This window comes from Sturnus vulgaris, chromosome 25, assembly GCF_052056855.1.
Source record: "Sturnus vulgaris isolate bStuVul1 chromosome 25, bStuVul1.hap1, whole genome shotgun sequence".
Classification (NCBI taxonomy): domain Eukaryota; kingdom Metazoa; phylum Chordata; class Aves; order Passeriformes; family Sturnidae; genus Sturnus; species Sturnus vulgaris.
The window spans coordinates 5785598-5812259 of NC_142267.1; the positions used below are offsets into that span (position 1 = coordinate 5785598).

General features: G+C 51.6%; 1 long non-coding RNA gene across 1 annotated transcript; it reads left to right on the plus strand.

Annotated features, from left to right (window-relative positions):
* The first annotated feature begins 1011 nt into the window (after window positions 1-1011).
* LOC148221256 (uncharacterized) lies at window positions 1012-8332 on the plus strand. The gene is made up of 3 exons (XR_015808417.1): window positions 1012-1295; window positions 5391-5462; window positions 7866-8332. It is a non-coding gene; the product is annotated as an uncharacterized LOC148221256 (long non-coding RNA).
* The last annotated feature ends 18330 nt before the right edge of the window (window positions 8333-26662 follow it).

Here is a 26662-nt window from a genome sequence, read left to right on the forward strand (position 1 = left end):
TCCTACATCTCCATCCCCATCCCCATCCTCATCCTCATCCCATCCCATCCCATTATCCCATCCCATTATCCCATCCCATTATCCCATCCCATCATCCCATCCCATCCCATCCCATCCCATCCCATCCCATCCCATCCCATCCCATCCCATCCCATCCCCATCCCCATCCCATCCCATCCCATTATCCCATTATCCCATTATCCCATCCCATTATCCCATCCCGTAGCACACACTGGCCTCTCCCTGCAGCCCCCTCGGGGAGCTGTCCCCTCGCAGGGATCTGCCCGACGCTCAGGGTGTGGTTTGCAGCTCTCAAAATCTTTTTTAGCGACTCCTTCAAAGCCTCTGGGGTCACGGCGGGGCCGCTCCCCAGCGCTCTTCCCCCAAACACACAGAGCTGTTTGGAAACTCATTGAAATGAATCACCTCTACTCCACTGACAAACTTTTCTCCTCCTCGTTCTCTCCTTTGAAGAGTCTAACAACATGTTGGACTTATCAAGACTAATTTTAGAGAAAAAACAGGGGGAAAAAATATGCAAACTACAAACTCAGCCCCTGAAGACTAAAGCACTGAGAGCGCTTCTGAGGAGTGCAGATGCAGCGAGGCTGCCTTATCTTGGAGTCAGCGCTGAAGTGGAGAGCCACGTAACGAGGGACTATTTCCCATCTGCTGCATAAATCTAAAGTTACTTCAGGCAGAATGAGGAATCAGAAGATACTTCAAAGGCATTTGAGCTCTGTATCTGTGTCAAACCGCAGCTCTAAGCACTCTGTGTTGCCCTCCTATTAAAGATGAACTTTTGTACTCTGTTAGACGTCTTAAAAAGCACAAAACATAAGTTCATTTGCTTTTCAAGTACTCCCATCCCCACTCCCCGCTCAGCTCACAAAACAGAATATTTGTGAACAAACAGCCCCGGTTTTGCTGCAGAGGTTTCATCTTTGCTGGCAGCACGGGAGGGGTGGGCTGGGCGAGCTGCAGTTTGTGGTGCCAGGGGAAATGTCAGCGTGGTGCCAGGGCACCGCTGCCCACCCACACCCTCGGCATCCTCCGGGCTGCGACTGCTGTGCCAGGGGAAACGCAGCTCTGCCACGGGAGGAGAGCAAACAAGGCTGACTGTCAAGATAACCCTTCTCCTGGTGGAATTTGTGGCTTTATCAGCGGGTTTTTTTTTGCAGAATGAGATGAAATGTGAAGGGTTTTCAGCCGTGAAAATTAATTGCTTCATTCGAAGCTGACACTGAGCGCCATGGACTCGGGTCCTCAGGGGATGCCATGGCATCACCACGCAGGTCAGTGCCCATGCTGCTCCTCAGGGCTCCACAAACACCCCGGGAGATGCTGGCTGGGTGGTGGGAAAGGGAGACAAAAGGCCCTTAAGTGGAATCAATTTATGGCACTGAAACAGAAAAAAAAAAAAAAAAAAAAAAAAAAAAAAAAAAAAAAAAAAAAAAGCAGCACTTTGCTGTTTCCACAATCCAATGTGTATTTGCCAGCAGCTCAGCTGCCAGAGTCCCAACCTATTCCTGACAGGGCTGTGGGTGTGGGGTTTTTTTTTTTTGTTGGTCTGTTTTTTTTTTCTTTTTTAGGAGCAGTGGGGAGGAAGAGTATGAGAAGAGAAGGAGAAAGTGTTAGGAAGAAAGAGAAGAAGGCATGGGCAGGGAGTTGTACAGCGAGATCAGAGGAGGGCAGCACAGAGGGAGTAATTAGGGGTTTGTGATTCAGGTGCAAGGCAAAGGGAGGGGAATGTCCACAGGGATTGGGGGAACAGAGAACAAGAAGAATTCAGAGCCTGGCAGCAGATGGGCAGGAGGGGGTGAGTGCAAAGGCAGGAAGGGAACAGCCAGAGGAGCAGCAAAGGAAGACACAGGTGGAGCAGACTTGAAAATGGCTGTGACAGTGAATTGCTGCTTTAGAGAAGGTGGAGTGCCTGGCAAAGCCTGCAGAGATGAGGTGGGGCATGGATAAAGCAAACCAGGTGCTAGGGGCACAGCCAGACAGCAAAATCCCTGTTCAGGAGAGCAGAGAGGCTGAGCAGGGATGGGGCACAGCTGACAGAAGGGATGGGAACCAGGAGCACAAAAGATACAGGATTTCAAATTAGGAATTAAAGTAACATTTACAACCATGACTTAAAGACATGGAGCTGCTGCTCATGTGAGTGCACAAAGTCAGGGATGGGGGCAGGACTAGGGCAGGTGTGTACAGGCCACTGGGGATGCCCAAATTTTGGAGCACCTCCTGTGCCACTCTGGCACTTTGTCCTGGCTCAGGGTCTGTGGGCACAGCAGGGACAGGAAGATTATTTCTGGCTGTGTCCCAGTGGGTGGGCCCTGGCTCCAGGGGAAATCAGGATCCGTGAAGGTTCTTGAGGGATCTCTTCCAGCCTGTGAGAAGTTGTCCTGTGCCAGCAGCAGCTCTGATCAGATGGGACCCCTCTCATGGGGAGCCCTGCAAACATCTCTGCCAGTCTGGGATGGTGCTGGTGCACCCCAGTGTCACCCTGGGGATTGGCAAGCTCCATCAAACCAAGGCAGAACAAATCAGCCCTTTTCTCCTGTTTGCAGTTTACAATCCCATCTCTAATTTTCATTATCTTGCAGCAAGGAGCAGTTCAGGGAATCAATTTTCCAGCAAGCTCAGTGGCTGGGTTTGCCTGGACTGCTGCCTGCTCACGGTGTGAGTTTTCCCAGTCCCTTTCCAGCTCTTGGTGGGGCCCTGAGGAGGCTGTGGCTGCCTGCCCAGCCTGTCCAGCATGCAGCAGTTCAATCCTGGACCAGCACGGAGCCAGCAGGCTCTGCCTGGGCTGGCACACTGCAGGTGGCCACAGCAGCACAGCTCTTGGCAGGACAGGGAGCCCCAGGGCCAGCACCCACCTTGGGCAAGTCAGCCTTGCAGAAACACATCCCTTCCCAGTCCCAGCTGACAGCCCTTCACCATCCCACACCCAGCAGCACTGCACAGATCTCCAAAGCATCCCTCAGCCTATCTTCCACCCCTTCCATCTCTTCTCCTGTACCTGCTCTGCCTCTCCCACCATCCCACCTGTCTCCTTTGGCCCTATTTCTGTTGCGAGAACTCAGTTTTTGGTGCCAAGGCCAGAATTGCCTGTGCTGTTCAGGTCACTGGAGCTGTAGTAAAGTTTTCCTGTTGCTCTCAATATTTTACTTCATGAATTTCCCTTTCCCTTTGCTACTGGACAGCTTCAAGGTACGATCAGAGAGCTGCAAGATTCTTTCTGTGTAGCTCTAGCTTGGAGCCTGTTATTGCATTCAGCTGGGGTTTCCTTTCCATCTGAATGACTTTGTGTCTGGGGCATGGACTCAGAACCATTTTATCTTCCTGCCAATCATTATTTTGCCTTTCTTTGCAGCTTTTCATATTCCCTTTCAGAGCTGAACATTTAGAAAATAGATTTGTATTGCTGCCTCAGCTTTCTCCTTTGGTTGTTACAAACATGCTGCCAAGCCTGGGACTCTGCCAGAATTCCTGGGTCTGATGGTGAACTCTTCCACCATGGAACTGGACATCTCATCCCAATTCTGGTTTTCTCTCCTTCAAGCTCATAATCAGTGCACAGGGCTGAGCCATGGCCCCTCAGCACAGGAGTCTCTCCTGAGGTACCTGTGCTGTCCACATAGTCCCCACATTCCTTTTCCCCACTTCAGAGATCTCTCCAAGGTCTGAGAGACCTGACTCCCCTGTATAGAACATCTCAGACACTTTCTTAATAAATCTTGTTTAGCAAGGTGTCTGTTCTGCTCCTGGCTGCAGTTGCCCCAGTTGCTTGGTGTGACACTTGGACCCACTGGTGATCTGCTCTCTGTGTGGCCACAGAGGGTTTTGTATGGTTCAGTGTCACATTTGAAGTTACACATTGGGATTGTGGCTGATTTGATTCTTCTGGAATTCTTGTCTGAGTCCCACACTGTCCTGGCTCTTTGGGGCTCTTCAGGCACATTTTGCTCCAACACCTCCTCTAAGACCTCTCTGGGGCAGTTTCTCGTGTTTATCCCCTGGAAAAGCCCTTGTGCAGGAATCTCCTTGATCAGAAAGTGTTCAGAACATCATGCAAAGGTTTAACTTTATTTTTCTGTGGAGCCATGTGCTCCCACTTCCTCTAATAGAATGTCACCAAGGAAAGGTGACACTCCAGACCAATGTCACCAAAGAGAGGTGACACACTCCTGACCACCTGACTTCCTAATGTGTGGGGGAATCGCACTCTTAGCTGTGGAGCTGCTAACAAGTTGCTCTTAAAAATATTTAATCTCATTCATAATGGTTTGACACTGAATTTGCCCAGGCTTGGGCAGAATTTTCTTTTCTGCATTTGGACCTTATTTTCTTTTAATTTCTGTGAAACTGATTCACTTTGCAGTTTAACCGTGGTAGATGTTTCAAACCTAGCAATGCTGTGGTGCAGTGTTTAGAAGAGCATTTCTCCTCCTTAACATACAGCAGTGCAGAAGTTTTACAGATTTTTAAACACTCCTTCCATTTCTAGATTTATAAAGTAGCCTGGTGCTGCCCTAAAAGTGTGGTTCATCATATTGAAAGATAGCAGAGGCAGTTATGGACTAACAACCATGACCAAGACCCCAAAATGGATTTACTTCATTTGAGAGGCTTTTCCATTAATTTGTTTCACTCCAGGCAAATTATATATGTGCCTCTCAAATCAGGCTTCGTGAAGATCTTAGTCACAAACAATTGGTCTCAAACCTCAGAGATCAAGGGTAGTTGATATCTCTTTTTTCCTCTAATCTAATTTGATTCCCAATAGTCTGTGGCTAATGCGGGCACACAATGCAGCAGACAGAGCGTTTGCAGCAGAGACAGCGACGTACAAGGCACTGTTAAGATCTTACTCACATCATTATCTCCAGCTCTGGCACTTGGCAGCAGTGCTGGGAGGATTTGGGAAGCAGAGGAGCACAGGGACCTTGGCCTGACGCAGCAAGGGTCGAGAAAGGAGATCACCATCTCTTAAATATGGAAAGGGATTATCCGGTTTCAGAGACAATTCTGTTAGCATATGAAATCTGCATAAACTGCCTGTGACCACGGTGACATGGAAAATGAAGAGATTCACAAACACACAAAGAGGAATGGGTTCCCAAGCAGGGAGAATGGGACAAAGAGGTTTGGGATTAATTCCAAAGCAAAGGGTCAAGGAAGGAGTCAACCTGGTGCTGGAAATGCTGGTTTGCATCACACACAGAATAGCAGCATCCCTGGAGAGGCTCAGAGGGATGGTCCATCACTGCCTGCCAGCATCTCTTTGTCAGGTCCTGCTGGCCACCTGCAGGGCCAGAAACCATCCTTTCCTTTATAATTCTTTTTTCTTTCCCCTAACACAGTCTCTTGGTTCTCTTCCCTGCCAGGGCACTGAAACAGCTGGAATGGTGCACAGGTTAAGATCTGTCAAGCCTGACACATCTGTCATTGTAACTGAGGTATGGATGAAGCTCCCCCAGCCAGAGATGCTGTTATTTTCCCTCTGTACTATAGGTTTTGTACACTTTCTCCTGGGATTCGCTGTAATTTTCCCCAGAGAAATTGCCTGCTGTCAGTTCTCTTCCTTGATACCTGTCAAGCTTTGCAAAAATACCTTCTTTTCCTTGATATTTTACAAGTCCAAGTGCAGTGAATGTGCTTTTGAGCAAACATCCGTGAGGAGTTTGTGGAAGCTGTCCCTGCCCACTGTAGGGGGGTGGGAGGAGAGGATCTCTAAGGTCCCTTCCAACCCAAACCATTCTGCTGTTCTGTGATTGCCATGACTGCAGAGAACTGGGCTTGGCTCAGGTAGTCCAGTCTCTCCTGGACCCCTGGTTTCTTGTGTCTTGACCCCTTGTTTTCTCCTGAGAGGATAGTTTTCGGTGTAGGAACCTCTGAGGGTGAAGGATGACTTTTGGGGGCCTGGATGAAGCAATCAGGGATGAATAGGGAGGAGAAATCACATCCACAGGTGGAATAGGGTGGAGCTGCAGCCAGTGTCCTTAGGGATGGTTTCTGCAATCCAAAATGTGGAGGATGTTTAAGGCCTAAAGAAGAGCAAAGGTGCCATAGGAGAAGCTGGAGAAGTGCAGGACTTGGCTGGGCACGCTGAAACTCCAGCCAGCTCCTCCCTGCATCCCACATCTTCGTGAGACACCAAAATAAATCCACAAGACCACAAAAGATCCCCTTGATACTGCTGGGGAAACCTTGCCAAATGAAAATTAAGAGTTTAGAGTAAGCCAAAGACTCACTTTGTCTAAAAGGGTCTGCACCAAGAGTAGGACAAGACCACAGATTGTCCCCTGAAGACGGATGGAAGCCAGAGAGCTCCTGAGCCTTTCTGCTCACCCATGGGAGTGTCCAGGCATGGAGCTGCAGTGCTGGGAAGGCTCCCAGAGCAGCTTTGTGCCTGCAGAGGCTCCTCTGACAGCTGAGTGCTGGGAGGGGGCTGGGACAGGTCCTTGGCACTGCTGGAAGGGGAAGGCTGTGTTGAAATTCAGTGCAGCACACCTGAGTGCTTCTTCTTAAATTCTCAATTTAGCAGCACCCACATCCCAGCAAATAGGCAAATGGGATATGAAAAGCACAGAGAGCTGTTCTGCAAGGGGAATATCGATGGGCTTGGGGACACAGGGACCCATCATCAGCATCAGCCCTCCTGCAGGGATTCCCTTACACCCTCAAACACAATTCAAAGCATGGGGAAAGATAAAATCACAGAATTCCAGACAGCTTTGGGTCAGAAGGGACCTTAAAGATCATCTCACTCCAACTTCTTGCCACAGTCAGGGACACTGCAAATGTGACAGCACCCACTAGTACTCGATGGGAAGAAATTCTCCATCTTCCAAGGAGTTCTGGCAGTGGAGCAGCAGGACTCAGCTCCTGTGTCTGTGCCAGGGAGTCCCATCTGTTTGTGACTGATGGATGGTGGCCATGGCACAGCTCTTCTGCAGGTCTGCTGTGCTCCCCTTCATGGGGAAGGCATTCTGTTCTCTGAGCACTGGAACAACTGAATACAAATCCTTTCCAAGTGTCACTCTCAGGAGCAGCTGTTTTCTGTGAGAGCCCCAAGGGACACAGGACACAGGAGGGGCCTGGCCACCATGTCAGCACAGGGTGCAGATGTGACTTGCTGCTGTCCTGGCTCACAGCAGGGCATTGCTGGGGACAGAATCATAAAGAATCACAGAGTCAATAAGGTTGGAAAAGCCCTCTAAGATCGAGTGCAGCCATTAACTGAGCATGGATATGTTCACAATAAACCACATCCACAGGTTTATGAACACTTCCAGGGGTGGTGACTCCAGCACTGCCCTGGGCAGCTGTGCCAGTGCCTGAGAACCCTTTCTTAGATCCAACCTAAACCTCCCCTGGCACAGCTTGAGGCCATTCCCTCTCCTCCTGTTCCTGTTCCCTGGGAGCAGAGCCCCCCCTCCACCCCCCCTCCTGTCAGGGAATTGTGCAGAGCCAGAAGTTGCCCCTGAGCCTTCTTTTCTCCAGGCTGAGCCCCCTCAACTCTCGCAATGGCTCCTGGTGCTCCAGACCCTTGCCCAGCTCTGTTCCCATCTCTGGACACACTCCAGCAGACACAGCTTTTGCTGGGAGAGCTGACAGCATCCCAGAAAAGCACTTTGTGCATGCAGCAGAAACAGGAGGAGTGTGAGAAATACTCCAGCCTTTAAAGAGGATCCAGGGATGGGCTGGCCCTGGGGACAGCTGGTTCAGCCCATGTGTCATGGAGCCAGAGGCTGCTGGAGGCTCTCACAGACCATGTGAGAAGCACTGGCTCCTCTCAGCCTTGCTCACAGTCACAGCCTTGACAGAAGATGTGTCACTGTCACATCACTGCCTTCCAGGTGTTTCCTGCCGCTTGTGTCCCAGCACAAACTGCAGAGCCTGAGGGAATGACAAGCAGCCCCCACCCTGGGAGAAGTGGAGTGGAATCATGGAATTCTGATGGAATCCATCCCGGAGAGGCCCGGGAGGGAGGCAGTGGCACAGCGAGATCTGTCCTTGTGCCTTCCCTGCCCCAGGACACGCTGCAAAGTCCCCACAGGACTTCAGCAGCCACGGAGAGCCCAGGATCTGTGTGAGGACCAGCCCGTCATGTTTGATTACCAGCAGATGGAGGATGCATGCAAGAGAGAGATAATTAATTGATTGCAACTTTCCCAGCCTCCAGACTTTGGTTTCTATTGATCTCAGTTTTATCTGGAGTAATAGAGACAATTAGAAGGGAACACAGCAGCAGAAGTTAATTACTAATGGAATGGAAACTGTGTCTTTCAATTTATTAAAGTTTTATCACAAAGCAGCGCTGCTGCAGAAGCTCAGCCTGTCTCCGTGTGTCCTGCAGAGCACTCCCCACTCCCCACAATCAATAATAAATTACAAACCCATCCCACCCTGTGCCGGGTCCAAGGGAGCCGAGCCTGAGGAGAGCAGTGGAGCTGTAGGACAGGGTGTGCTGGCTCCTGGGGACAGGGCTGGGCTGTCCCTGCTGGCTCCTGGGAACAGGGCAGGGCTGCTCCTGTCCCAGGCCCCAGGGAAGGCAGCTCAGCCTGCAGGCACAGCCCTCCATGCCGGCAGGGATGCTGCGGGCACAGGAGGCAGCACAGACAGCTCAGCTGGGGAGGGACCAGCTCAAGGCAGGGTCCAGGTGTGCTCTTGGTGCTTCAAGAACCTCAGGGACACATCTCCCTTCTAGATTTACAGAATCATGGGTTTGCATGGGAAAGGGACCTTAAATCTCATCTCATTCCAACACACAGGGACACTTCCACCAGACCAGGCTGCTCAGAGCCCTCAACAATGGTCTCTGAGCAGGGCAGGGCTGCAGAAGGCAGCCAGAAGGGGTCTTATCTGTCCCCCTCAGTGCCATCATTCCACTGACCCCCTTCCCCTGGCAGGAGGCTGGGATGTCAGTCAGGGATAAGGGATGGTCCTCCTGCCCTTCTCTCCACCTTCCCACCTTCATCCCACCCTCCCCTCTGCTCCCTTCTTGGTGTGTGCACTCAATAATCTCAGAGGTCCTTTCCAACCTGAACGATTCTGTGATTCTCCTGGCCCAAGTGCAGCTCAGAAATGCCAGCCCACATCCCCTGGGGGACCCCCTGCACCTCTGCAGGTGAGCTCATAAGCGCTGGGTCACTCAGAGCCTTGGTGAGGGCTCTCAGACAGCCCATAACTCAAAGCCATTCCTGCTGGCAGGGCAGGGCAGGGCAGGGTGCTGTGACAATCCTCTGTGACTCGTTGTCCCCTGGAACAGAGCAGTGAGCACCCCCAGAGCAGCAACTGCCTCAGAGGCTCAGTTCACTCTGCTCTTTACACAGAAAACAGGAGAAAATGATTTGTTTGCTATCACACAGGTCTCTGGAGGTGGTGGCACAAGTGATGGGACATCAGGGCTCTGCTTTGGACCCATTTTCTGTAGTATCACCCTACAAAAAGCTCTGCCTCTCTCCTCATCTCCATGCCTGTCTGCTGCCTGCAGCAAGTGCTCCCTCCAGCCTGGTGTCCCCACAGACATCCAGCAAAGTCCCACATCTTGTCTCCAGGGATTAAAGGCGGTGTGCTTAAATTGCTGAGATCATTTGACTTCTTCAGCCTGGAGGCGGCTGCGGTCAGACCTCATCAGGGTCTGCAGCTTCCTCCCAGGGGGCAGAGGAAGGGCAGCTCCAGTGTCTGCTCTGGGAGCCAGGGAAATGACTCAGGGAATGGCTGGGGCTGTGTCAGGGAGGTTTGGGTTGGATATCAGGGAAGGTTCTTCCCCCAGAGGGTGCTGGGCACTGCCCAGGCTGCCCAGGGAATGGGCACAGCCCCGAGGCTGCCACAGCTCCAGGAGAGTTTGGACAGGGTGGGATTGTTGGGGTGTCTGTGCAGGGCCAGAGTGGGACTGGGTGATCCCTGGGGGTCCCTTCCAGCTCAGGATATTCTGTGATTCTTTTAAATGAGTCTCCACTGCCAGTGCAGGAGCAGTAATTAATTAGATTGCTCTTGTCTCTTTCTAACCATTCCCAAGACTGTGTTTGCCTTGCACTCGCCCCTGGAGCTGGAGCCCACCTGAGGACAGCTCTCACTGCTGGCTCAGTCCGACCTGACCTGACCCACACAGCCTTGCCCAAACTGGAGATTTCAGCAGAAAACTCTCTCTGCTCTTTTATGAACACATGGTTGCTCACATCCTGGAGTGGACCCAGTCAGTAACCTCTCTTCTGATGAAAAATTGTTTAATTGCATTTATTTAATTTGGTTCATGTTTTTCAAGATTCTTCTTTGAAGCATCATGTCAAAAGATTTTGACACAGCATCACTGACTGCTTCACTGAGGTCACAGGTTTAGGATTCATGGTCCCAGTCCTAATGTGAGGTGACACTACACTGGACTGCAGAGGGGAAGGGCACTCTGGAATGTCTCCTGCCTGAGTGTGCATGCTATTAGAAATCAGGCAGTTGTGGGTCTGACCAGTGCTTGAATAGGATGCAGGTTTTAAATCCCTTGTATGGTAGGCACTAGCCATTAGTCATGCTTAAATACTTGGGAGATTGCTGGAGCCCTGAGCCTCAGTGAGCTGTGGGGCTCAGCCCTGCCCTGCCAGTGAACTGACTTACAGGGAAGAAGGTATTTTCTCAAGGTGAAATGGAATTTCTTGGAGGATATGTGGCTTTAAAACACGTAGATGCTTGGCAGATTGACTCCCCAGCCTTGATTAGCCCTGCTCTGGCATTCCCAGGTGAAACACAAACAATCCTCGATCACAGAGATTTGCAAAATGTGACTGAGGAGCTCAGCTGGTTTGGATGCTCAGACAACCACAGAATCTCAGACTGCTTTGGGTTGGGAAGGGCCTTAAAGCTCAGCCCTACCATGGAAAGGGACACCTTCCACTATGCCAGGTTGCTCCAAGCCCTGGCCTTGGGCATTTCCAGAGAGGTGCAATGTGATGCTGCAATCCAGCCTGTAGGAAAGAGAGCCAAAGAGGAGGCAGGGCAGAGATAAACCCACCCAGGCCAAACCCGTGCTAGGCTTTGCACCCAATTCCCAGTATCCCCAATCCCTCCCAGTGTGGGGTCAGGCTGTGTGGCCCAGGTGGGCAGGTCCAGCCTGGATACCTGTCCCTTACATCCACTTTTGCCAGCCCTTTCCAGGGAAATGTGCTCAGCAGCCTTGTCCCTCCCAGCCCAGCCAGGCTGGGGCATCTCTCATTTCCATCACTCAGCACATCGTCCTGCTCACCCACGAGTCCTAAATTCAATCTGATTTCAGTCTGATTACTTTCCCCTCCACTTGAGAGAATTAATTAATATCCGGCTCTGCTCCAGTTTTTTTTTCCCCAATCGATAAAAGGAGGAAGGAAAAGGTGGTGTACCTGTCATTAATCATCATTAAATTAGTGACTCCAGAATTAGCTCACCATGAAAGCAGCAGGGCTGTGCTGTATCCCCGTGCAGAGAGACCTGGAGCTCTGCTCAGCCCAGAGAAACAGGAGAGAGGGCAGAGAGGGGAGACCTGCACAGGGGTGTCACAGGAGGGAAGGGGTCAGATCCTCTTTGGTGGCAGAGCAGGGACTCCACCACAGCAAACACCTCTCATGGACAGGTGCTGGCAGCTCCAGGTGCCTCAAGCCAACACTCAGGCCAAGCCAGAGCTTCACTGATCCGTGTCACCCCCATGTCCCCAGAGGTGACATCCTGATGCTGAGTGCTGGCTCCAGGCCCCAACAGCCACAGGGATCCTCCCAGCACAGTCATGGCCTCCCAGCTGTACAGGGAACATAAAGGGTTAGGAAGGGTTTCCCTGCGTTCCTGCATCCATCCAGCCATGGGGATCAAGTGATGCTGTGCCCTGCCCTCACTCCTGCCTCTCTGGTCTCCCCTCACCCATCCTGTCCACTCTCTGCACTGACCTGGAGCAGGAATCAGAGAATCCCAGACTGGTTTGGGTTGGAAGGGACCCTAAAGCTCATCCAGTGCCTCCCCTGCCATAGCAGGGACACCTTCCACTGTCCCAGGCTGCTCCCAGCCCTGTCCAGCCTGGCCTTGGACACTTCCAGGGATCCAGGGGCAGCCACAGCTGCTCTGGGCACCCTGTGCTGGGACCTCCCCATCCTCACAGGGGAGAATTCCTTCCCAATATCCCATTCAGCCCTGTCCTCTGTCCATTTGAAGCCATTCCCTGTGTCCTGTCCCTCCATCCCTTGTCCCCAGTCCCTCTCCAGCTCTCCTGGAGCCCCTTTAGGCTCTGGAAGGGGCTCTGAGCTCTCCCTGGATCCTTCTCCTCTCCAGGTGAGTACCCCCAGCTCTCCCAGCCTGGCTCCAGAGCAGAGGGGCTCCAGTCCCCTGAACATCTTTGTGGCCTTTCACTTTCTCCAACAGGTCCATATCCCCCTTTTACTGGGGTCCCAGAACCCCCTGAACTGGTTTGGTGGCAGCATGTGGAGCAGGAGCAGTGGGATCAGAAGGAGGAGTTCACATCACCTGTGTCAGTGGGAGAGTGGACACAGGGGTTTGTAGGAGCAGATGGATCTGAAGATAAGAATATCTGTATTTCCATGGTGTGTTTTGTTCCCCCGGGCACATTTTAGTTTCAGGTCCTTGAGCCTCTTCCTGACCATGTTTTGATACCATTTGATGAATGAGCCCCTGTTTGCTCTGGCTGTGCTGTGGGTGGGGTGATGGTGGTGATGGGACACTGGGCAGTGCTCTCAGATTTGTGGAGCTGGTCTCTAAGTGACACCTCAGGCCATGCCTGGCACCTGCCCAGCTCTGGAGGGTCTGTCTTTGTGACAGCCACTCGTGCCTGATCTTCACCAGCCCACAGCACCCAGCACACACCAGAAACACCCTCTGCACACTGAGAAGGCCATTAGCCACATCACATCTTTTAGGGCTCAGTCAGACACGAGGACAGGGAGGTCATTCCCCTCTATGACACCTCTTACTCTCACCAGCACCTCATTTGCCCAGGTGGCCACACCAGCAGCACCTTTGTGATGTGTGCTGTCCTGCCGTGCCCTTCCAGGACCTGCTCTGCAGGACACAGCCCCTCTGGCAGGTGTCACCTCCCCTCCCCACGTGTGTCCTTGCCCTTGGCCCTGTTCAAATGCCCTCTGGTGAGGCTGAGCACAAACTCTGCTGTAAATAATGGATCACAACACTGAGCACGCAGCACCAGCCCCTCCGACAGAGGAGAGGCTGTCACTGCTGCTGTGCCTCAGAGCACTTCATTAGTGCCAGGACAACAAAGCAAATATTCCAATCAACCTGTCCTTTGTCATCCCCACAGCCTGGCTCTGCTGGGCCCAGAGCATCTCCTTGTCCCAGGGCTGCTGCAGCTGCAGGTCTGAGCCTTTCTGACCAATTCCCCTCCTCTTTTGTCCCCTCTCCTGTGGCTCATGTGTGTTCCCAAAGCCCTGTGTCCACGGGGCTGCAGGTTAAAGCCTCAGTGGAATGCAGGATGTTTCCCACTCCCTCCTCCTCCTCCCTTCCTCCTTAGCTGCCCCACTCTGGGCTTGGCTGTGTCAGGAAAATGAATCCACAAACAGCAGAGGTTTATGTCCGAAAAGGAGACAGAGGAGTCCTTTTGCTTTATTCGAATAAAGGGAGAGGCCATGGGGCATTCCCCTGGGATCTCTCGAATTTTTGGAGGACTCCCCTCCCTTTTTATCCCAATTTCCCTCTCTCTTTCCCCATGGGCTGAGGTACTTGAGAGGCACAGACTTCCCAGAACACCTGATACCTGAGATTCCCCTCTAATGTATAATCCTCCCTTTTAATTTTTTAATTCTTACAGAATTCATAGTTTTTCCCCATTGCTTCTTCCATCTTTCAATATCCAGTTTCATTTCTCAGCAAACCTACAGTTTGTTTGTAAAGGCAAATATCTTTTTCCATTTATCAATCAGTGGAATCCATCCCATTGTTTCTTTTATCTTTCAGTGCTGGTTTTATCTACCAGCAGACCCACAGCTCGTTTGGAAAGACAAATCCCTCATTCCTCTCAGCTGGGATGTGCTGTCCCTTCCCTGTGACAGCTCTGGTGTCACTGCTCCTGCTGGGCACCACCACTTGGGAAGATCTTGCAGATTTTCTCCCTTTTCATGTGCAGGGTTGGTTTGCTGCTGGCAATGGGGACCAGGCTGGATCACCCCTGGTGCTGCTGGGGTGGCACTCCAGGGAAAAAGGGCAAAGCATGGAGCAATGGGAGGCGCCCTCCAGGGCTGCTCTGGAGGGGGTGGGCAGGGACACCCTGCTGCCACCATCCCAAATCTGCCCCTCACCAAACTCCAGTGTGGGGAAGCCTGCATCCCTGAGCTGCCATTGCATTTCCTCTCCAAAGCTTGTCCATCAAGACTTGCTGGCAGAGCAGGAATGAGGCAGGAAGACAAACTGTGGGTCAGCTGCTGAAATACCTGCACCAAACACTCTCAGTGTCACGGGCACATTTCCCCATGGTACTTTTTTTTCTTAAAAATCAAAAAAATCCTCTCTGAGTTATAATCCTCAGTGACGAATGCAGAGAACAGTAAGGAGTATATCTATGCATGGGAGTAGTGCCTGTCTGGATTTATAGAGTGCTGTATTTATAGACTGTAAATACATTGCTATTTCTATTTCTATTTCTATTTCTATTTCTATTTCTATTTCTATTTCTATTTCTATTTCTATTTATATTTATATTTATATTTATATTTATATATTTATATATTTATATATTTATATATTCATATATTTATATATTTATATATTTATATATTTATATATTTATATATTTATATTTATAGTGTTTGTGTGTCTGGGTGCTACAGCTCCTCCCACATCTCCTGTTCCCATCACACATGTGCAGCCTTCCTGCTGTGCCCTGCACTATTCCCTTAGTCAAGGGACAAGGGATTGGGGTCAGCAGGATCCATCCAGGATGCTCCAGCTATAGAGAGGGAATCTCTGTGCAGCCTCCACAGGATGGGGGAGCACTAGGGTGTTATAGAACCCTTTTTTAATGTGGTGTAATCCATGAAATGAGAGCTGAAGGAGGCTGTAAAGGCTGGAGGAGATGAGCTGAGATGTTCTGTGAATATCCATGTCCTGTCTACAGGGTCACCTGACTCCCCCTCTGTGCCCAGTAACTGCAAAGTGTGGGATGTGAGCCCGTCCCTGCCAGGCTCCCAGTCAAACCAGTCCATTCCACTCTGTGTGTGCAGACCAAGCCTGGATCTGCACTCACAAAGCTCCTTCCCACAAGCCCTTTGCACCAAATGGCTAAAGCAGCCAAATTTGCCACAATTGTTCTTCCAATGAACGTGATCATGAATTAATAATGGAATTTTGAAGGCTCTCTGTGTGCTTGCTGCATCCCTGCTGCTGCACTCCCAGCTCAGAGCTGCTGAGGAGCTGCATCCACGCTGATTCATTTTGCACTAATAACAGCCTTCCCCTAAGAGGGATAAACAGCATGCTGGAGTTTCTGCTGGCAAAACGCATCTCCAAATGAGCTGCTTAAAATGGTTAACAAAAGGCTATTTCCAGCTCCTCCACCCAGCTGGAGCTGGCTCTGCTCCCTGCCTGGTACTGTCTGCATCTGTCCCAGGAGTTACAGAGCAGGGAGGGGAGGCAGGGCTGGGTGCAAGCAGCAGGTCAGCAGGTTTGGGACAGGCAGAAAAGGGGCTGCAGGCACAGAGAGGGGACACAGCCCTGCCGTGCCACCAAACAGCATGGCCAGCACAGCCCAGCCAGGGAGGGCTGGATGTCACAGACACCATCCTCATCCTCCAGCTCCTCCCTGGCCCATTGGTGCTGCCAAGTCCTGGGCTCTGCAAGGAGAGCAGGTCCCAGCAGTGCCTTTCACTGCTATAGCTGCTCACTGACACAGGGGTGCTTTACTTCTGGCTGGCTGAGTGAGCACTTGTCAGACACTTCTCTAATCTCAGGTATAATAAACCTCCCCCACCAGCTCCCTGCCTCCCGAATCTGTCATGTGAGCCAGCTGTGCACAAGGAAAGCTCCTTGCATGTAGATGATTTATCTGTCCTCAATCTGATCCAAACACACCCCCTGAGCACCATCAGGCTGCAGCAGCTCCTCCTCCCTGAGCCTGCTTCCAGGACACTGGGGGGAAGAGTTTGCATTTGCAGGGATCACGGAATCCCAGACTAGTCTGGGCTTAAAGCTCATCCAGCCCCACCCCCTGCCATGGGCAGTGACATCTTCCACTATCCCAGGTTGTTCCAAACCTCATCCAACCTGGACACTGCCAGGGATCCAAGGGCAGCCACAGCTGCTCTGGGCACCCTGTGCCAGGGCCTGCTCACCCTCACAGCCAGGAATTCCTTCCCAATATCCCATCCAGCCCTGCCCTCTGGCAGTGGAAGCCATTCCCTGTGTCCTGTCCCTCCATCCCTTGTCTCCAGTCCCTCTCCAGCTCTCCTTTAGGGCCTGGCAGGGGCTCTGAGCTCTCCCTTCACTTCTCCAGACTGAACATCTGATCCATGATGATCCCATGAAGGATCATCCCAGGAAGGACCATTCAGGACTGCAGCCTTCCTGCAGGGTTCTGGGGGGAGCACGGGGAAGTGCAGAAATGTCATGGGCAGTGATGGAGAGGAAGGTGTCTGGTTAAGGCAGGTACCTCAGGGGGCTTCCCTGCAGCCTGGCCTGCTCTCCCTCGGGGGGATGCCACAGTCATGGCTCCCATCTGCTTCCACCCTGCAGAGACCCTGCAGAGCTGGATGAGACAGCAGCAGGAGGGTAAATTTAGATTAAATATTGGGAAGAAATTCTTCCCTGTGAGGGTGGGGAGGCCCCAGAGCAGCTGTGGCTGCCCCTGGATCCCTGGCAGTGCCCAAGGCCAGGCTGGACAGGGCTGGGAGCAGCCTGGGACAGTGGGAGGTGTCCCTGCCATGGCAGGGGGCAGGGAATGGGATGAACTTTAAGTTTGCCTCCAACCCCAACCAGCCTGGGACTCTGTGACTGTCTGAGAGCTCTGCTGAGGCACACAGGCACAGCAGAAATGTCACCTCAGAGGTGCCAGAGACAGAGGATCCTCAGCAGTGCAGCCCTGCAGGCTGGAAGATGGCCACTGGCAAAGAGATTTGATTAGAAATTAATCAGCATCTGAAGCAAAGTGTGATATTTAATAAAGGGTGAGGAGCTGCAGCAGAGCCCAGGGGCCAGGCTGTCACAGGCACAGCCCTGAGGCACAGCAGGGAAGGGGCCCCATCCCCAGCCAGCCCAAGGACAGGGCTCACAGAAGGTCACAGCTGCTGTTTAGGACACGTCTGGACCCCAGAGCCAGCAGGGAAATGCTGCCACCCTACATGACACCCAAAGCCCAGTGTCCCTAAGTCTCCCAGAAATTTACAAAAGCTTCTCAGCATCACCCTGGGGGAGCTGGTAAACGTGCTCTGCCCTAAACCTATTCCAGCTTCAGATCAGGACTGAATTAAAAACCACTATTGATTTTGGATTGCCACTCCCAGCTTTTGATGTCTAAACTGGCAGTAGCCTTTTAATAATGTTTTTGAGGTTCTTCCTTCACCAGATGGGAAAAAATATTCCTTTTTTAGGCAGAAACTGAATATTATGCTTAATGTCATCACTCGGGGAAGTGGAGCTTTAACAAATATATTTTTATCAGAGTTGCTGAAAGCAAGGGAGCATCCCTTCCTGATTCTTGTCAGGGAGAAGGGAAAGGCAAGAGAGGGAACAAGGATTTTGCTGTTGAGGAGCCAGGTCTCAGTGAAAACTCAAGCAGATCTGCAGAGAGTGGTGTCTCAGCTCCAGCTCCAAACCAAAGTGAGATTCTGAGAGAGGCTTTGCGTGCCATGCACTGAGCTGGGTGATCCCAGAGGAGCAGCAGGATGCTCATCTCCTGGAAGAACAACATCATGGGCACAGTTTCTTGGTCTTGTCTCTGAAAAGATTCCTTTTTCCTCTCCCTGCCTGTACACCCAGAGATGCAGCACTTCAAGGTCTGCAAGTGTGAGTAGTTCCTTTGCTGGTTCCCAATCTCTTAGTCACTAAATTGTTGGCTTCGGTATTTTTTGTTAGTGGGAGCACATTTTGCTGAATCCAGCAGGTGAGGGATGTGAGGCTGCTGCAGCTGCCTGCCCCCAGGTCTGTCAGAGTGAGGCTGAAGATGTGCACAGCACACACCTGTACTGCAGGTACAGCTCTATGTGCTCACTGTGCTGCAAAGAGAGAGAAAGGACAGCAACACACACGGAGCTCTTTGGGGAAAAAAGGCCAATTTATTGTACAGACAGCCCGGATTTAAAGTGTGTTAGTGCAGCCAGGACAGGACAGGAGCTCATTGGACAACTGGGAAAAACATCCTTGGGACAGCACCTCAGGATGTGTCCCACGGGAAAGACACCAGGGGTTAATGTTGGTGATGAATTCCACTCTGTTTGTCACCATGTTCTCACCCTGGGAGACTCCTCCCTAACTGAAGCTGTAGTCAGCTTGTCAGCCTGGGAATGGAGCTGAGAGTCAGGAGAAATCCAGGCCTGACAAGAATTTCCAAACTGTAATTCCCCAGCTCTCTGAATGTGTGTGTCCACAGCTCTATACCTGTGTAAGTGAACACCTGGACACCTGCCTGGCCTCACAGCTCACAGACAGACACCAGGAGCAGCCACGTGGACATCAACAGCACCAAACAGCCTCATCCTGCTGTGGCTGAGCAGGATGCAGGTGTAACAGAGAGAATATAAACACACACACACACAGGTATGTGCACCATGGATCCCTCCAGCAGCTGGGTTCAGACACCTAATTTATCCATAATGTTATAAATACATATTATGGTATTGGCTTTTTGCAAATATTAGGGTAGATACTCTGTGTGGTGTTAAAATGGTTTTTCAGATATCGTTTTCTCTAGGAGTAACATAAACTAATAAAGTGTCTTTGCAGTAAGTGAACTGCCTTGGTTGGGTAACACCCAGTGAAGACACTGCTACTGATACACCAGCTACCAGCACTGTAGAAATTAAAGACCACAGCCCAAATTAAGAAAAATAAATTCAAATCACAGCCAAGAAACACACATGCTGTAAAAAAGTGGACTCAAGGAATGACCATGTAAAGCAGTTCCTGGAATATGGAAAATAGTTTATAGAAAAGTTTAAAATTGTATGATGGGTCTATGAATATGCAAGGGGCTGATGAATTTAAGGGGTGTCTCCAAAACATCTCTTAGCTAAATGAGCTATTAGCTAAGTGCCAAGCACTTGGCTGTATAACCTTTGACTTTATTGTTTGTCCCTTATTGTCTTTTACTAAACCTTTTAGAATGTACTGGGAAAGTGAACCTCGTTTTTCACAATAATAAGTCAAGAAATGCTCTTCCCCCTCATCCCACGTTGGGTCTCACACCCCGGGGCAGAAATGTCCTTGTTCCAAAAGGTGACCTGGGAGCCACATGCAGTGATGATTTTCACACCCCACTGGAGCAGATGGCTGTGCTGGGACAGCTCTGGGAGGGGCCATGGTCAAGGTGGTTGTTCCTCGGGACTCCTCAGGCTGGGTCCCCACCCGGCACCGTGTCCTGTGCCCCCCATGGGCTGATGGTTCTCCTCTGGGGAGTCTGGGGTAGCCCCAGGGTGGAGTTTGAGCTCCCCCTCCTGCCATTGTCTCTTCATGCACCTTTGTGGATGTGCAAACGAGCTTTTATCACATCCTCTGGTCTCTAAATTGAGCTGTCCGAGCCGTGCAGAGATGTGGACGGTGCTTTGCACCATCTGAAGTGCAATTTCCTGCTCACTTTGCCCAGTTCTTCCCTCCAGTGGTCTGCAAAGTTTGTTTTCTGCCAGCCCTGGCGATTGGCACACTCTGCTGCAGTGACTGCACACCCAAACGCACAGAGTTGAAATTCAGGAGAGGTGTCCTGTCTAGAACAAGAATTGTCACTCATTCACATTCTGATCAAGCACTTTAAACCTTCCAGAATGGTGCCCAGGCTGGATCTGGAGGCAGCAGGCAAAGGGACAGGTCCTTGTCCCTGTCCCCACTGTAGAGGCAGGGAAACCAAGAAGCTGCCATCAATCACAGGGCCTGAGCAGAGGCTTCCAAGGATTTAAATCATTAATTAAGATTAATGAAATGCACTTTTACAGTTTATTTAAGTGCATGCTCCGAACCTGAAACCTCGTTGTTAATTAGTGAGGGAAATAATTTGAAAGGCTCAGACAATCCCCTCTTAAGCCCTGGTGAGGCACATCCAGCTCCAAGTGGAGGATAGGGCTCTACCCAGGGGATGCTATATCAGAGCAGCGTAGGAGACACTTAAAAAGAGATACACATCCCAATAATATGTGATTTTGGGGAATTAGAGAGATCCATCCAGCTCAGGACTGAGAATGGGAGGCACAAACTGTAATCTCCTTGTATCATTGTGGCAAATAAGAGGCTTCATTTGACTTCTCCAAATAAATTACATCAGAAAAATTCAGGCATTACTGGAAGGGTTAGAGCTCCTTAGAGATCCCACTGCCCAGCCTTGAATCCTCCTTGTGAAGGCCAATGCAATCAAAAACATCCCATTACGGGATGAATCTGACCTGGAAATAAAATCACATCAAATCCCACATGAAGCCCAGCTGGAGGGTCCTGCATGTATCACCTTGTGCTTGGCCTCATGCTGGGACCTCTGTGTCCCCCAGATCAGATCATGGAATCACAGAATCCCAGACTGATTTGGGTTGGAAGGACCTTAAAGCTCACTCAGTCCCACCCCCTGAATGGCCAGGGGCACCTTCCACTGTCCCAGGGTGCTCCAAGCCCTGTCCAGCCTGGCCTTGGACACTGCCAGGGATCCAGGGGCAGCCACAGCTGCCTTGGACACCCTGTCCCCACCCTCACAGGGAACAATTCCTTCCCAGTATCCAGAGGACCAGGACCTGCTGTCCAGAGGCAGCCACCTGCAGGCTGCTCTGTGGTTGCCCACTCTGGTGACATAAATATTAAATAAATAAAGGATTATTTATAGGATCACAGGCATCCTCTGCTGTGACAGGCACAGAGCACTGGGCCTGGCACACAGCGACCGGAGCAGCCCAGTGTTGGATAACAGGAATAAACAACTGCCAGGTATGGATGTGATTGGCTGAATTCAAACTCAAACACGGGACCCCAGCCAATCCCTTTGAACCAAGCCAGTGAGCTGGGCGGGGCTAAGCCCCTTGGCCAATCACGTTTGTCAGCACAGGAAATTGGGAGTCCCTATAAAAAGCTATTAAAGCCTCTCTTTGAAGCCCCTGTAAAAAGAGATGCACATCAATAAACCTTGTCTGGTGCTTCGTGACCTCAGTGTGTGGTGTTGTCACATTCCTGTCTCCGACATCAGTGACATTCCAGTGCAAACTTCCCTCAGGATCAGGAGTGTGGAGCTGTTTCAGGACTTTGGGCCCCTCACTGGAGTGTTTGTAAAACAGTGTTCAGAGTGACCTTCCCCACAGTGCAATAAACCAGACACACTGGCAGTAAATTGCATCAATTACAGGGAAGTCAGTAATTAATTAGAAGCTGTGATTCTTCCCATCCCTCATTGCAGCTCTGAAATTAAAAGTCCAGGTGAAGAATCACTCCAGGCCAAGGAGTCAGTGCTGGGGCTGCCACACAATTGCCCCCACACGAAGAAGATTGTGGAGTGGCCTCTGAGGTGTGCATTGATTTGCTTCTGAGTTGGCAGCAAGGACACGGGTCTGAGCTCTGCCTACAGGAGAGGATTTGGATGGGAGTGAATCCTGGGTGGCTCATGCAAGTGGAAGTGCCTGTCCAAGCCGGGAAGGGGCTGTGTCCTTGTGGGAAGCAGTGGAGGTGGCTGAGGAGGGGGAGCTCGTGGCAGAAGCAGAGTTTGGGATGTGTCCAGGGAGCTGGGGATCTGATGGAGGTGCCTCAGAGCATGCGGGAAGCATGGGGACCACCCCAGGACTGAGGATACTCTGTTCCCTCTGCTTGGGGACAGAGCCAGAGAGCCACCAAAAATCAGAGGTGCTGAAGGTCTGTGTTCATCAGAGCAGGGTCATCAAATCCCAGAATGGCTCAGATTGGAAGCAACCTTCAACACCAGCCCATTCCAACCCCCTGCCTTGAGCAGACACTCATTGAGTGACACTCACACATTGAGGTGTGCATCTTTCAGAGCACAGGAACAGGGAGGCACCGTGGCCTCCAGCCCAATGCAGGCTGAATGCCTCCCTGCCTTGGAAACATCCATCCAGTGCTCAGCACTGTGGGATATTCCCTGGCAAAGCTGAGCTGGGCTGGCTGATGGAGCCTGGGGCACACACTGGGGCCCTGCTGGCCATGGGCAATCAGAGTCTCAGGAGCAGCAATCAGCCACCCTCCAAATTGGGCAAACGAGACAAATGAGCCTGGGAGATCACATTGATCCAGCAGCCAAGGTCAGGTAGAGGGGAGCTGAGTTCCCAGAAAAGTCCCTGTGGAAAGTGAGTTTGAACAGAAATGAGGTGTAATTGGCTGCAGGCAGCACAGACCTCCAGCTGCCATGACCCAGTTAACACTGACATTCACCTGCAGGAAATTTCCACTGCATTTTCAAGGCCTGATGCCAGGGAAAGCAGGTCACAGCATGGAGATAATTCTGGGAAGGGGACATGATGCTCCAGTAGCTTTCAGGATGTGTGTGAGCACAGGGTGCAGGGAGGATCAGTGCTGGTCATCCCAGTCCAGTGGGGAAACACAACTATGCTGCAAACTAGTGCCTGATGGTTCCCAATCCACTAGGATGAGCACATCCCTTTCTGGTGGGGAGATTCCCAAAGGTCTCACCATGGCCTAATGGCCCCAAAGAGTCCAAACCCCACAGAACCAGAACTGAGTACCAAAACTCAGAGCCCAGAGAGGGGCACCCTGTGCCTCCCCTCCAGTACAGCCATCACATGGGTTTGGAAGGGGATCCCACCATGTCCAGGATGTCTCTCAGGGCCTCATCTCCTGAACCTGTAACATAAAGCCAAGAGGGAAAGGAAGGACAAGAATTGGGATTTTTGTTGTTGTTGTCTTGTAAGAATGGCACTTCAAGCTATTTTTCAACCTTTAGGGGTGTTTAGGAGATACCATGGACTCTCCTTAAAGGGTGAAGAGGCTCAGGACTCGTTGCTGGAATAGGGAAAGGGTTGGGGTGGGAATCAGTGAATGTGAACAAAGCATAGATGAGCTGAACTGCTGCATGGGGGGGAGTGTGGCCAATTCAGGGGAAATTGTTCATCCTTATGATCAACAGCGGGGAGGCCACCTCACTGTCAGCCAGGGGAAGGGGGTGAGCTGGGAGCTGATCTCTGCTGCAGCTGTTTGGGAATAATTGCAAGGAAGCAAAGCCAAACACATCTCAGTGATGCCAAAGGATGTAATGAGGGATGGTGGGCACACAGGGGACCTCCAGAGATTTGGGATGGACATCAGGAAACATTTCTTCACCCGAGTGTGGTGCAGCTCTAAGACAGGTCACTGGAGCTATGGGATCTCTGTCCTTGGGGGATCTCCAGACCCAGGTAGGCAAAGCCACATCCTCCCTGATTTAATGCTGGAAGAGAGTAGAGAGCTGGACTGGGGATCCCTGAGGTCCTTTCTGCAGCTCTTCTGGCATCCACAGCTCTGTGCCTGCTGGACATCTCTCCTCTCTGGCAGCACTTCCTTCCAGGTGTGCCCTGGCATGGAAGGGCACAGGCTCCTGTCCCCTGATGTTGCAAAGGTCCAGGTTGGCTCCCTGATCCCATCCCAGCTGTGCCCACTGCCTGCAGAAAGGCCCAGGATGCTTTAATCCCTTACTTACCTGCTGTGATCTTTCTTACTGACCTTGGCATGGACAGAATCTCATCCTGGATGCATCCATTGACTTTTGATGGAGGTGGGAAGATATCAAACATGATCCATTGGTGGCAATCAAATCAGTATCCATAGAAGAGTCCCGAGGCTCCCTGCAGCCCCTAGTCCTGTAAACACTTCCCCATGCTGGGTTCTTCAGAGACCAGTGTGAGCAGCCCTTGGTGTTCAGCCAGGCCCCACCATCCCCAAAAGCCTTTTGCTTCCTCTGTTTGCCCTTCTCCCTGGGGAAGGAGCCATCCCTGGAGGACAGCCCAGCTCTGCAGGGCAGGGACTCCTGCTGCTCCCCCTGGGGCTCCTGGCGTGTTGTCAGCACAGCTCGGGGCACCCTGCTCTGATACCAGCTTATTTATGGCACATCCTTCCTGTCTTCTCCCTGCTATTATTGCCTAAAATGCTGTAATTTAGATTCTGGCTGTGTTTGATTGCAAACTCCTCCAATCTACAAATTTCAGTGACAAGCACTAGAGCAGCTCATTTACATGCCAGAGTGATCAATCTGCAACTGCTTGTTACACCAGAGAATAAATAAATAACGGATACATTAAAGAATGGGGAACAATCAGCCAAATTAACCAATAGATGTCGAATAATGACAAGCCCTGACATCCTTAGCAGGGAACAAGAGAGAGAGGGATGGGACAAGCTTTCCCAGCATTGCCCAGGGCTGCTCAGCACTCATCCATCTCCTCTTGTCCCATGAGGCAGCAGAGATGTGCATCAATGACAGGAGACAGCCAGCAAGGGCTGGAGCCTGAAATGCTGCCTCTTAAACCACATACCTGTGTTTCATCCTCACTCCTGCTCTGTGCAGGCATCCATCACAGGAATAACTCATCCCCTGGGACAGCAGGGGACCCACGAGTGGCAGCGTGACACCAGTGTTACACAGTGTGACACCAGTGTTAGTGTGACACCAGTGTTACAGTGTGTGACACCAGTGTTAGTGTGACACCAGTGTTACAGTGTGACACCAGGGTTACACAGTGTGACACCAGTGTTAGTGTGACACCAGTGTTACAGTGTGTGACACCAGTGTTACACAGTGTGACACCAGTGTTACAGTGTGACACCAGTGTTAGTGTGACACCAGTGTTACAGTGTGACACCAGTGTTAGTGTGACACCCGTGTTACAGTGTGACACCAGTGTTAGTGTGACACCCGTGTTACAGTGTGACACCAGGGTTACACAGTGTGACACCAGTGTTACAGTGTGACACCAGTGTTAGTGTGACACCCGTGTTACAGTGTGACACCAGTGTTACAATGTGACACCAGGGTTAGTGTGACACCCGTGTTACAGTGTGACACCAGTGTTACAGTGTGACACCAGTGTTACAGTGTGACACCAGTGTTAGTGTGACACCAGTGTTAGTGTGACACCAGTGTTACAGTGTGTGACACCAGTGTTACAGTGACACCAGTGTTACAGTGTGTGACACCAGGGTTACACAGTGTGACACCAGGGTTAGTGTGACACCAGTGTTAGTGTGACACCGTTGTTACACAGTGTGACACCAGTGTTACAATGTGACACCAGGGTTACACAGTGTGACACCAGGGTTACACAGTGTGGCAAGTGGCTTTGCAGCCCGATTGTCACCTGACATCTCCCAGGGCCCCATCTTTCCCTGTAAGTCTCTGACAGGAGGATGGATCCAGCTGGGGGCTGGTGTCTTGTCCCAGGTAACAATTGACAGGACAAGAGGAAATGTCCTCAAGTTCTTCCAGGGGAGGTTTAGGTTGGATATTAGTGAAACTTCCTTCACAAAAGGGCTGTCAGGCACTGGCAGAGCTGCCCAGGGCAGTGGTGGTGTCACCATCCCTGGGGGATTTAAGAGATGTGGATGTGGCACTTAGGGGTATGGCTCAGTGCTGGACCTGGCATTAACCTGGTGAGTTAATGTTTGGATCCAAGATCTTTCCAAACTTTACACTTCCATGATTCTCTGAGTCTCTTTGGGACAGCCCAGCTCAGCAGCTGCAGCATCCACCTGGGTGGTTATTCAGGCACCACTCAGCCACCAGTGACTGCAGAAAGGTGCATGCTGTGAGCTGTCCTCACCCCCCACTGGGTGCAGGTGGCCTGGGACGCTGGTGGGTGGCAGCAGAGGGGTGTGAGGTACCTGCCAGCACTGTTGATCTCCATCACTGCCTCTCACCGAGTGACAGGTAAGTGCCAGCTGCCTGATTCATCCTCCTCTGGCAGCTCCTGCTGTCAGTGCTCAGCACCCCGGGGATCCCAGCAGGGAAGGCAGCACAGCCCATCTCTCCCTGTGCCTGCTGTCAGCAGCCCGTGTGTGCTGCACGCACTGGGGACGTGGGGAGGCTCTGCAGGGGTCACTCCCCTTCCACCAGGGGCTGCAGGGAGGGCTCTGACCCATCTCACCTGGCACCCATAGCAGGGAGGGCTCTGACCCATCTCACCTGGCACCCCCACCCCTGGGAGGGCTCTGACCCATCTCACCTGGCACCCATAGAAGGGAAAGCTCTGACCCGTCTCACCTGGCACCCCCACCCCTTGGAGGGCTCTGACCCATCTCACCTGGCACCCCCAGCAGCCAGAGGTGAAGGAGCTGCCCCGTGGCTCCCAGAAAGGAGGAGGGGTGCTTGGGGTAAAAACCATCAAGCAGAGTTCCTGGGTGTGCAGCAGAGCCAAGAGGCCATGAGAGGTGCCCTAATCCGTGTGGATGCTCACCTGAGTGCTCAGGTTCCCCAAATACCGAGGCACCATCCTCTTTGGGGGTGATTTTGTGACACCTGGGGCTCTATGGAGCATCTGCATCCTCTGGCTATTCCAGGTGATCT